The sequence below is a fragment of the Oryctolagus cuniculus genome, chromosome 10, assembly GCF_051225735.1.
Source record: "Oryctolagus cuniculus isolate XC-2025 breed Fujian yellow rabbit chromosome 10, ASM5122573v1, whole genome shotgun sequence".
Taxonomy (NCBI): domain Eukaryota; kingdom Metazoa; phylum Chordata; class Mammalia; order Lagomorpha; family Leporidae; genus Oryctolagus; species Oryctolagus cuniculus.
In genome coordinates, this window is record NC_142876.1 from 52,702,954 (window position 1) to 52,714,610 (window position 11,657).

The following is an 11,657-nucleotide window of genomic DNA, read 5'->3' on the forward strand; positions in this document are numbered from 1 at the left end:
AAGGGTCACAAGAATTGAATCAAAGGGCTGCTTCGAAAGTTTCTTCTCTGCTAAATTACAAATCCAAACTTGGCCAAGACCTATGGCTGGAATGGGCCAATTTACAGTAAGCTCATGATTTGATCCTGCTCCTGGGGAGGAGCTGCCTGCCTTTCAGGCTTCTCCGATAGCACCCCAGGCTGTGGAGGAAGATCAGGGAAAAGACTGACTGACTTTTCACTGTGAACTTTGTCAAGTGCCTTGGTGTTGACAATAGTTCAGGAACTGAGAGCTCCGTTGCTGAACTCTCAGTACGGGGGCTCAGCTCGTCTACAGCTCACTGACTCTGCGTCTTTAGACGTGTGTGGGGCCTCAGTTTCCTTATCTGTAAAACCTTGCAGGTTTTGGTGAAGCATACATGGCAGAAAGCACGTAGCAGGGTACCTGGCAAGAAATGATAGCTGTTATTTTTTATTATCATATTTTATGGTGAAATAGTACTCCAATGCCTGCAGAGCATTTTCAGTACTCCAGTGCAGTGGAGGGGCAGGGAGGCCCTGGGAAGCCCACATAGGTTTCATCCTTTGCAAGCGAAGAGACTGCATGGTGTCATTGTTGGTATTCTAATACTTGGTTTTTAGTCCCTTTTTTTTCCCTTTGGATGAATCCATAGGGTTGTAGACTAGAAGGTGGAAATGGTGATGGGTCAAAAAGCTCTTCTGCCTCTGTATGTGATACCTCTGTATAGGGGTTGTTTCCAGTGTTGTCTCAGCTCAAGTCCTTGGGAAACCATTCTTACAACATAGTGCCATTAGGAATTTTTTTCTTGTTATAAAACCTGAATTTTCCTTTGCTTAATTTAATCCCTCCACACATACACCCTGGACCTCTTTAAATAATTCTTCTCCCTCCCTGCCATTTGCACCTTTCAGTTCCTTGTTGAGAGTTGTCAAGGTTCCCTCTGGGCCTAATCCTGTCACCGTGATTCACGCTGGGTGAGCGGTACATTTTGTAAGAGTCCATGGGCGTTTTCTAAGAATGCTGTCTTGCTGGAATAAAGACAGTTCTCTGGTGGTGTTATCCAAACCTTGTCATCAATAGCAGCTCCTAAAGGCAGACCAAAGCGAGTGACTTTTTTGCAAAAACAAAGAAAATGATGAACAGGAAGATACTCTTTACATTTATATTTTATTATTATCAATTATGAGAAAAATAGTCTTGTTATAAGTAATGTCATTGGAGCTGTCTTTATTTAATCTGTAGTCTTTGCTGTGTAGATTGCCCCAAGTGGCTGATAAACCAAAAGAAATTTTATTTTTTAAACGTGAAGGGGTGTGTGTGTGTGTGTGTGTGTGTGCATGCGCGTGCGTCAGTGTCTATGCATATCATTTGGAAAGTTTTTTGTAAAGTACCAGAGAGAAAACTCAATTCAAGAGCTATGGGGAAGTTGATGAACTGTACCCACTGTGATTCCTGAGCACTCCTCCTAAGTCTCGAAGGCCTCAGTTCTTCAGAAGCATGGGCCTGGAGTTTCTAATTGGAAGAGATACAAAGATCACAAAAACACACATTTTATCGCCTGTAAGCATCTCTGACAAGTTAGAAAGTGTTTTCTGGAACGGAGGAGGTTCTGTGACCACTGCCACTGGGTGGAGATGGGGCTCTGCTGGGAAACCCTCTGCTCTGGGTGCTCAGAGGAGCCACCGGCAGGCATAGAAAATCGGGAACTACCCCCTGTGAACGAGTGGCTGCCCCTTGGCAGCTAACCCTTCACTTAGCGGCAGTCGTACAGATTGCTAACTGCATGTCTAGAAAACAGTAGGGAAATCCAGCCCCTTCTGAACTCAGCCAGAAAGGAGACCAAGGTCCAAAGGGCAAGTCCTGTCTAAGTGTTTGAGGTCACGTGGGAAACTGGCAGGAGGGTGGTGGTTGGAGCTCAGGCCTGCCTTCCTGGTTGTGCTGCTGAAACTCTCTCATAGCCTGATAGCGATGTTAAACTGCCAAGCTTGTTCTTCGAAGTAACTTGAAAACTGGACTGGAAGGGATACCAACTCAGTGTTCTTATGAAAAGTAGTTCTTTGTAACCATTATACTCTATGAGTTAAATGAAAGAACTTAGATATGACTCGAATTGCTGATGGAATCTGTTTTCCTCAAGACAGGAGGAATGCTGCTAAGACGAGGGGTCCAGTGCATTTCGCCCCGCAATCTTTCCACCCTGTGGCTGGCTTGGCTGCAGCTTCCTTCTCTAGCCCGCCTTCCCGCTAGTCCTTATGCACGTCTGTATCTGTCCTTGCGCTTTCAGCCACACCAGGGTGCTCCTTTCTTTCATTTGTGTCTGTGGTTCAACCCTTCAGGGCTCCGGTGTAAATCCAAAACTCTTCTGTTGTCCAAGCCCATCTGAACTGCTTTGTTTTAAATGCAGCCGCACATCCTCTCCCCTCCTCTGGATCTCCTCTGTTCTCCTTTTAAGGCACATATGGTTTTCTTTGTATCATAGTTACATAGGGTTTTTTGTTGTTGTTGTTCTGTTTTGGAAGTCTGCTCAATTCAAATTTTTAAAACATTATAGTAAAGTCCATATAACATAAAATTTTACTATTAACATTAACATTTTTAAGTGTACAGCTCTAGAGTGTTAATATGTTTACATCATCATGCAAGCCATCTTCAGAACTCTTTTCCTCTTGCAAAACTGAATCTCTGTACCTGTTAAACCTTAGTTCTACCCAGCTCTGGCAACTGTAGTTTTAGTTTCTGTTTTTGTGAACTTGACTGCTCTCTGCATGTCAATGGAATTTTATAGTATTTGTCCATTTGTTACTGCTTTGTTTCATTTAGCGGTGTCTTCAGTTTTCTTCCATATTGTAGCATTCATCAGAATTTTTAAGGCTGAATGATACTCATTCTGTGTATTTTATTTGATTTATAAAATGGATTTTATTTATCCATGCATTTGTTATTGGGCATTTAGGCTGCTTCTGCCTCTTGGCTGTTATGAATAATACTGCAGTGAACATGGGTGTGCAAATATTTCTTGTTGAGATTATGCTTTTGTTTCTTTTGGGCCTAGACTCAGAAAAGGAATTTCTGGATCATGTGGTTAGTGCTGCTAAATTTTGAGCTCATACTTTAAGACTCAAGATTGACCACTGGATCTTTTTTGTCTTTGTATCTTTGCATCTATCACAGAGTCTTGTGTCTTAGTAGGTACTCAGTGAGTATTTGTTGAATGAGTAAAGGAATGAATGGAGCAAATGTTTACTAATATTGAATGTGAGTGACATGTGTAGATTGAAGTATTTACTTTGTTGCAATCAGAAATCAAATGTCAGTGGCAGGCCGGTGCTGCAGCTCAGTAGGCTAATCCTCTGCCTAGCAGCGCCGGCACACCAGGTTCTAGTCCCGGTCGGGGTGCCGGATTCTGTCCCGGTTGCCCCTCTTCCAGGCCAGCTCTCTGCTGTGGCCAGGGAGTGCAGTGGAGGATGGCCCAAGTGCTTGGGCCCTGCACCCCATGGGAGACCAGGATAAGTACCTGGCTCCTGCCTTTGGATCAGCGCGGTGTGCCAGCCGCAGCGCACCGGCTGCGGCGGCCATTGGAGGGTGAACCAATGGCAAAGGAAGACCTTTCTCTCTGTCTCTCTCTCTCACTGTCCACTCTGCCTGTAAAAAAAAAAAAAATGTCAGTGGCAATGTATATGGAAAGATAAACTCAGGTAGTAAGTGTCTGCAAAATGGGAAGTTAGCACTATTTGCATTCTTACGTAGAGATTCTATTGGTACTTTTGTGATAGACGATTGCAGTTGTTTACAGATTTGAAGGATATTAAACTTTTCACTTTCCTTTTTTTGTTCTGCATATAAAATGCTATAATCCATCAACTTCTGAAATTCACATTTGTTTCCAGAATAGTGAAAGTGGCTATTACAATAATAATTGTAAAATGTAAACTAACCCCAGACAGGTTCATGCTCTGTGTAATGATCAGATAGCATGAGTAAAAGCAGCAATTATGTGTTCTTGGACCACACTGGAGGTGGAAAACAGGAAAAGCACGTGCTGTGACTGCGAGTTATTAAAAAGGCACACTTTCTATTTGTTTTTCACTTAAAAGTTTAAATGATCTGGCTAACAAAAATAGACAATACCCATGCTTTGGAATACATTAAAATTGCACATACTGCAAGATAAATTACTATTTTGTAGCCTTTCCACAATGCAGTAAATTTGTACTTCTGGTTTAATTCATAATAAATCTGCATAACATTCACTGGGCATTTCCATTGTGTGAATTCATTTCTTTCAAACTATTAGGGGTGGTACCACTTCTTTATATAAGTCCAAGAGTCTGGAAAGCTGGGTGGGGAGACATCCAGGAACAAAGGTCTGTAATCAAACAAGCTACAAAACCCCGAACAGAAAACAGAAAACAAGCTACAAAACCCCCAACAGAAAACAGAAGGTGCCAATTGAAATTCTGAGACGACAAGTCCATTTCTACAGTGGGTTACCCCAAGTATAACAGGCCCATTTCCATTCATTATTTTGCTGCTGCTGCTGCTGCTTCTTCGTCGTCGTCGTCTTCTTTTTTAATACCTATGAGAGCTCCAAGCTCAGATTCACTACTTAGGATATGGGGAAGATGGAAAACAGAAACCCATATTCTTTATTACTCAATCTTCATTCAGGTTGAGTTTATAGAAGGTGCCTTGATGTGAATGTAAATTATGGAGGAGAAGGATCTTGTAAATTAACTTCAACCACAAATCAACCAGCATCTGCCAAGAAGAAACTTAATTGGTTTCAAAAGATATTAGGCTATAGATAAATGAAAATTTGATTAAAAATAAAAATTATGGACAGCTATTTTGGGTGACAGCTGATGGATTTATTGTTATTTTATTTCTAGGGAACATTTTTCCCCTACCTCACTGGTTTCGTTTGACCCTATCAAAATGGAATTGGCATATGTTAATGTATATGGTGTACATGTTTTATCTTTAACACAAACCACATACACACCATTAATTATGTTATTGGTAATGTATTGAGCTAGCTTCATTGATTTTGTTGCGTGGTGTAGATAGCTCTTAACCATCCAAAAGTTATTCACCATTATCTACCTCCGCTGGTAATGTAGAAAGAGCCCAGTACCCCAGAGTAAAACAAAGTCTTAATTACTACTTTGGGAATCCAGGCAAAGAGCCTAATTTCTCTGGACTGAAAAGCAGCATGCTGACCAAGTTGGTTTCTGATAGTTTCCAGTGGTAAAATTGTCTCTTCTTCTGTGATGGCTGTATACCATATCACTGGCAAGTAAGGCTTCCACACAGTCACAGAAACTGAAGAATCTAGGCGGGTGTCTGAGTTGATATTATCTGTAAGAAATAATCCTCAGGGAAGATTAAGTTGCTTGAAAATAGTTCCTCCACACATCTGCCATCGAACCCTTTTGGAAGTATAGTCCAAGCCAATATTGTGTCGTAGGTACCCTTAATACTGACTTCCAATTTGTATTTCCATTTCTCCAGAGGATCTGGACAAATTATATGCTGATCATTTCTTATTAACCATATTTCTTATTACCCTAATGTGGATCTCATTTAACTTCCACTTATGACCGCTCCATCTTCTACTTTTTCATTTTTTGAAGCACAGAATCTAAACAGAAACATGCCCTTTTCCCCACTACATAGGGGATCTTCTCATTCAAAAATCTTAACACCCAAATATCCACATCTCTTTGAGCACCCTAACTTTTATGAGGTAGATGAGCTATATAGAAAGCAAGATTGGTTTAAGTCATAGAAATTATAGGTTTAATGCTTGGGAACCTCCATTGTCTCCCCCTAAATGCTCCTAAATGTGACAGCCTTTCTTTAGATCACTAATGTCCCAAGAATTTGGCAGTGCTAACGAACGGAAATAACGTGGTTATTTATGCCTAACGTGTTGGGGCTTTGGTACCCAGTCAGCAAGGGTCTGTGCCAGGGAGCAATATAATTTGTAGAAACAAATATCCTTGGAATTAAGGGTTCTAAAGGAGAAATTATTTTCTTTTCTGTAAGTGTTCTTCTGTTATCATAAGGGGTATATGGCTTTGATTTATGACCAAGGACTGCTGTAAATAATAAAATAATAAAATGGGATGTCAGCAAGGGATAACATTGCCTACAGAAGTGAAATTAAATAACTCTTGAGCCCACTTATGAAAGTGCCTGTTGTTTTTGGGTGAAGAACAGTTGAATGGTGGTAAGTACCTTGTTGAGAAAGTTGGTCTGCCTTAGGGATAAGGTTTTTACAAGCACTTAAAATGGAATCAGCAAACACCCTTTGACCATGCTGATTCTTGTTTATCCTTGCAACTTATTTTGAAAGCTCTGCTCTCCTGTATAAGCCAGTAGGAAGCACAGGCACTTGCACAGCGTTTAAAACTCAGGTATAAAGCATTTCCAGCACGTTATGGATGCACTGTGGGGTTTGAAGTTAATGTGAATGTCAGGCCAAAGTGGGGAGAACTTTATAAGATATGGAGTGAGAAACTCCTATGCCATTTACTATGAGATGAGATTAAAGAAAGGAGGGCAAAAAAGGAAGCAATTTTGCCATCCTCAAATATATCTGGGGAAAATACCATGACTTAAAGACAAAAATTCCTGGGAAGTGGGTAATGACCTGCATTGCTATGTTCAAGGAAAAAAAAATGAGTAAAGAAATTGTAGTGTAGTACCAAGTATTTTTCCATAAAGTATTAGATCTTTCTGTAATGTGTGCATAAGTTTTATGAATAAGAATCTGAATCATAAATAAAATGTTAATTTGTAGACACATTTAACTGTGGAGCAGATGGAAAAATAAGAATGTGTTAGAAAACTAGGTATTTGCAGAAGCTAATGAAGTTAATTGGTCTCATTTGACTACCTTATTCTCCCAAACCCCCTAAAGACTGGGCTTTTTTTTTATTTCTTTAATTAAAAATGAGTTTGGTATGTTAATATTATAACCTTTCATATTTTCCTAGTTTTCTATATAAATGTCTTATTTATAGAACCACCCTTAGGAGTCCAGTGCTAGTGAGAACATTAGTAAACTGGGAGCAGTAAGAAGGGTGCTAATACTATACCAGTGCTATTAGCTACATACATTGTATAATACGTGCTTGTACACCTTATTATTACTTCCCTGTCTTGTTTGCTTTTGATTACATAGAGAAAGACCTATTTTCCTTCAGCTTGAAAATGGTGCAAGTAAAAATACATAAAATAATGATCATCGAGTGGAATTTAATTTTTAAATATCAGTACTTGAAACCTAGTTTGATTGGTTAAATTACATAGCAAACTCCCATTGAAATATCACCAGTATGAAATCTGAGAAATCACAGCCCTGAGATAATCAATACCATGCTTGTAGATAATTTCCCACAAATTATTCCTCCTATAAGGAAAGGGTAAAAAGCAAAATATTTAGCTGTTCGTCAAAGAGTGCTTTTTAATTAGAGCTTTCTGTTTTGGCTGCCACTTTGGAATGTATGGTGGATGTGGAATGTGCTGTTGCTTACTGCAGAGGATTCTGGGGCATTGCTTCTGTAATTCACTAACATTGCATTTGTATTGATTGTCTATGATTTCTGTATATGGATGATTGAGTTTGGGCAAACTACTTAGGGTTTCAAAGGATTTGGATAATGTTACACTGTGGGGCTGAAAATCTCTTTGAATATTGTATTGCAGAGGGACAGAGTCATAGTTTCAGTGCATTTATTAGGCCCCTGCTGTAGAAATATGGAACAATAAAACATCTTTTTTTAAACTAAGAGATCTTGGAACGGGCAACTCTAATAAATCCTGGGTTTAAGGAGAATGGTACGTGCTCCACTGCTGAAGTTGTTTATTCATCTGGAATGTATTAGACTCTTGATTAATAAGAAGACATCTGCAGCTTTATATAAAAAGCAGAGCGGGCAGTTTGGCAAATAGAAATGGAAAGGGAAGAAGAAAAGCCAGCTCCGTCAAATGCTGTTGTTTCCTTTTGACCAGGCATTGTTGTGCCTGGTAGTGCTTACCACACTGGCATTTCCACCTTAAAAAGCTGGAATATGGGATCAAAATATTAGCTTTGAGAACAAATAGGTCCTTTTAAAGACTTCCTTGGGAAATAATTTTTTATTTATAATTGTCCTTCTAGAAGACCCAAGTGGGAGAAAGAAGTGAACTCAGTTATTTTTATTGCTTGGTTTGCATATCAGACATGGAAATGGAACTTGAAAATCTAGCATTTTAACTTTTCATATATTTTCACATTTATTAAATTTTTAAATGTATTATCTAAGCATCTCTTATGCTCCCAGTAGTTTTTTTCTTTCTTTCTTTCTTTTCTTTTTTTTTTTTTTTTTTTTTTTGCCAAATGTGGGTACATAATTTCTGCACAGGACACCTTAATTTCAAGGTGGTTACAGCAATATCTGTTAGGAGAGGCCATGGAAATTAGGATGTTTGAGAGATCAAAACCAAAGCCTATTATAATTCACCTGTCAACAGAATGGTTTCCTAAATGCTGGGCATTTTTCAAAGGGAAATGATAAGATCAGAGCTTACTATTTGGAAGATAACACATTTGGCAGCTAGTTTCTGAAGAATCTGGCACCCACACAGACATTAATCTCAAAGACCAATAGGTGAAAGACTGTTACAGTCTTGCTGAAGGCAGAAAATCATGCATATCACAATTATTCTTTAGGGAGTATAAGGAATGAAATCTGACCAATTTAAAATATGACAGTTTTAGAGAATAAGGACTAAAAGCAAGGTTAAATAGCTTACTTCAGATCTGTTCTGCAGTAAAACAGGCAAAGAGATCTCTGATGTTAATTTATATATCTGGTATTGGATCCTTGCTGACAGTACAGGGAAGGCTATTTCCAGCCACCCAGTCACAGATAACCAGATAATATGCAATAGATTCTAGAAGCAGACTTGTTTCTAGGAAAAAGTGATAGATTATCTAACTAAATGAGCAGTGGACAAATGAAAAATGAGGGATAAAGCTCTTTCATTGTCATTAGCAGAATTAAATTTATGTAATGTCAGAATATAATTTATTTCAGAATATGATTATCAGCCCTAAGCTTCTTCCCCCCAAAGAGTGACATTTCAATAAATTTTAGTAGAGTACAGTGATTTTATTTTGGCAGACAGCAGAGATAGTAGGCAAATAATTATGGTGTAGATAATATTTGGTTTTGGTATATGAAAGTTGTTAATATGTGATAAGACAATGTTATAATGGAAGAGTTGGCAAACATTTATTGTGAAAGTCAAGAGAGTAAATATTTTAGGTTCTGTGGGCCATATGGTTTCTGTCACAACCAGTCAACTCTGCCGTATCGAACAACTCATGCTCAATATGTAAATGGATGAGCATGGCTGTGTTCCAATAAAACTTTATTTACAAAAGCAGGAGCATTTGGCCTAGGTGCTATAGTTTGCCAGCTCCTTAAAATATATTGATTAAACATTGAGTAGATTCTCAATAAGTGTTTTGCAGTTACACTAATGCTCAGCATTTGAATTTTTAAGAAATTCACCTATGATTTTATTCATATGTGGCAGAAGGAAATTTGTGTACATATTCTGATGCTTGCAGGGTCCTACGTGTTATTAATGACTGGTTATTGAAGTGAGTAAATGAGAGGTGCGTGAAGGGTTTCAGGTGAAGGTCCTTACGTAGATAAGAATAAAGTAGACAGGAATAAAGGATTGTTGTGAACATAAATATAGTTTTCCCAATAATCTATGCCAGTTTAGGTTATTTAAAAAAATCATAAGATTATCTTTTCCTTAAAGTCCATATGAAGAAGTATATATTGTAACCCTGCCAATACAGAACTCGGTCATAGACATGAAGTGTTGTGGAGGCTTTCACAAGAGAGCAAGGACAAAAGGCACATTATTAGCACATGGCATCGTTTGTGCCTCACTACTCTGTTGTCTTTGCCTACATTCTCCATTGGTAAATCCCACTGGCATACAACATTGTATTTCAGGTTCAAAGGCAGTGTTGCTCACCCAGCATCAAACTCTGTTAGAAAAAAGTAAGGATGCTTACTTTATCCTAATCTAACCAACTCAGAGTCTTCTCTTGACCTCCCTTTGAAACACGTCTGTGTGTGTGTGCGTGCTGCGTGCCCATGTGTGCATACACGCAGTGTCAGGAGAACTGTCTTTTTTTTTTTTTTTTTTTTTTTTTGACAAATAGAGTTAGGCAGTGATAGAGACAGAGAGAAAGGTCTTCCTTCCATTGGTTCACCTCCCAAATGGCTGCTACAGCCAGAGCTATGCCGATCTGAAGCCAGGAGCCAGGTGCTTCCTCCTGGTCTTCCACGCGGGTGCAGCTGCCCAAGCACTTGGGCCATCCTCCACTGCCTTCCTGGGCCACAGCAGAGAGCTGGACTGGAAAAGGAGCAGCCAGGACTAGAACCTGGTGCCCATATGGGATGCCGGCACCTCAGGTGGAGGATTAGCCAAGTGAGCCATGGCGCCGGCCCAAGGAGAACTGTCTTTAATTAGAAGGATATCCTATATTACAGTTGAGTCCATTTGTTTCTTCCACATAGGGTTCAAAATTATGGTTTTCACCCTAATAATCTCTACCCACCAGCCGTCAGCAGTGGTGATAGAGGGGTGAATGGCAAGGAATTGGGGAAGAATAGACATTATCGGGATGTCTCCTTCCCTCATCTTATGTAGTTAGTCATTGAGTCTGTTGGAGCTATTTTTCTAAACAAGTGAGGCATCCCTTCATCCTATCACTGCTGCTAGTCTTTTACTTTGTGTTTTCCATCTGGACCATTGCCAGAGCTCTGTCATTCTGCCTCTAGCCTTCATCCAGTCCAGAGGGCTCTGATGGAAACACAGCTCTCCTGGTCAAAGTCCTCCCATCACTCTGCTGCCTGCAGATCAGCACAGAGCTTTTTGCTTGTAGGTGAGGCCTGCCTTTACTTCCTCTCACAAATTCTATGTTCTAGTCCAGTGGGGACTTGGTCTTGGCTGCTTGTTAGCATCTCCTGGGAACCATAAAAGAAACATACTCATATGAATCTCATCCTTAGCCCAATGTCATAAGAATTTCTAGGAGTGGGGTGAAAGCATCAATATTTTTAAAAGATCTGCAGGTAATTTTGAGGCATGGCAAAGGTTGAGTTCTTATATGTAGTCATTTTACACAGCGTTGATTTCCTGGTCACAAATTTTTGCTGTTGTATATATTATATTTCTCCCTGGACTGCCCAGTTTCCCTTTCTCTATCTCGAAAACTGCTTAACTCAAAGAACACATCCCCAGGTGGTCTTTCTGTGTCCTCCACGATATAGTTGTTGCTACCTCTGCAGAACTGCCATGGTACTTTTGCTCTTATTATAGTCCTGAGTTCATTGTGTTGCCATCATGTATTTACACGTGTGCTCTGCCAGTCATTAGTCAGTGATGCAGTGAGTGCAACTAGTGTGTCTCTATTTCGTAGATGAACTTCCCATCTACAGCGCTTGGTACTGAGTCTTTCCTATAAATAGGTATTCAGAATATTATTGTGGAGCTTATGAATGGATCAGAAGAGTAGGACTGGTAGCAGCAAGGGAACAGCTAAAAATTTATTCATTAATTCATTTGGTGGGCCTCAA

The 11,657-nt window shown here is 39.6% G+C and overlaps 1 protein-coding gene across 5 annotated transcripts in view; it reads left to right on the top strand.

Annotated features, from left to right (window-relative positions):
• The window catches only part of ZNF521 (zinc finger protein 521), a 296,551-nt gene that overhangs the window by 93,224 nt on the left and 191,670 nt on the right, over positions 1-11,657 (top strand). The window lies entirely within an intron of this gene.